This window comes from Moschus berezovskii, chromosome 18 (genome assembly GCF_049115385.1).
Source record: "Moschus berezovskii isolate FMDL1 chromosome 18, NW_MosBer_1.0, whole genome shotgun sequence".
Classification (NCBI taxonomy): domain Eukaryota; kingdom Metazoa; phylum Chordata; class Mammalia; order Artiodactyla; family Moschidae; genus Moschus; species Moschus berezovskii.
This window is the reverse complement of record NC_142477.1, coordinates 29,640,258-29,640,937: the sequence shown is the minus strand read 5'-3', so window position 1 is coordinate 29,640,937 and position 680 is coordinate 29,640,258. Positions and strand designations below refer to the sequence as shown.

The window sequence follows — 680 nt, the reverse complement described above, 5'->3', positions numbered from 1 at the left end:
ATTATATGTGTATGCTTCCACATAGATGACTGTGTTTCTCAGTATTTCAATATTGAAAAATTCGTAAATTACATACAGCTTTGAAATGTATCAATAATGCTTTTAGCATTATGGAATATCATAATTTTAAGGTACTGTATGCTTAACCTAAACAGATATTTATTCATGTAAATTATTGTCAGTGATAAGATATTCATATGCAGTGTAGTAAATACGACAATTTAATCATATACAGTGTGGAGAATATCTGTCATGTTTCTGTCCACTCAACACATTGAATATCCTTAGCTATAACTGGAAAATTCCCAGCACTACGGTCTTGCACATCATAGTAAAATCCAGAAGTAGAAATTCCTTAAATCATTGTAACTAGTACACAAACTTGGAAAATCATATTCTTAAATCAGAAACACTACAAACTTAAGTCTGGAAATAAACAAGGGTGGTAAGATGTTTCCTGACACTTGTTTGGGATGATGGTCAAATTATCAGATACTGATAGCAGGAGGAATGACAGTCTGATGTTCTGTTGATTTCAAGATTGAGTATGTGACAAGGAAATATTTGCAATTGTGAAACCACAGTTGGTGTTGTTTTTGTCTCATTTTCAATCTATGGCCTTAGGCACAATCCTGAAAATTGTTTTCTATTCCTCAACAGTTATCTGAATTGCCTATTCT

The 680-nt window shown here is 32.2% G+C and overlaps 1 pseudogene; it reads right to left on the bottom strand.

Annotated features, from left to right (window-relative positions):
* Nucleotides 1-310: 310 nt before the first annotated feature.
* Nucleotides 311-369, bottom strand: LOC148774963 (small nucleolar RNA SNORD36; annotated as a pseudogene).
* Nucleotides 370-680: the final 311 nt, after the last annotated feature.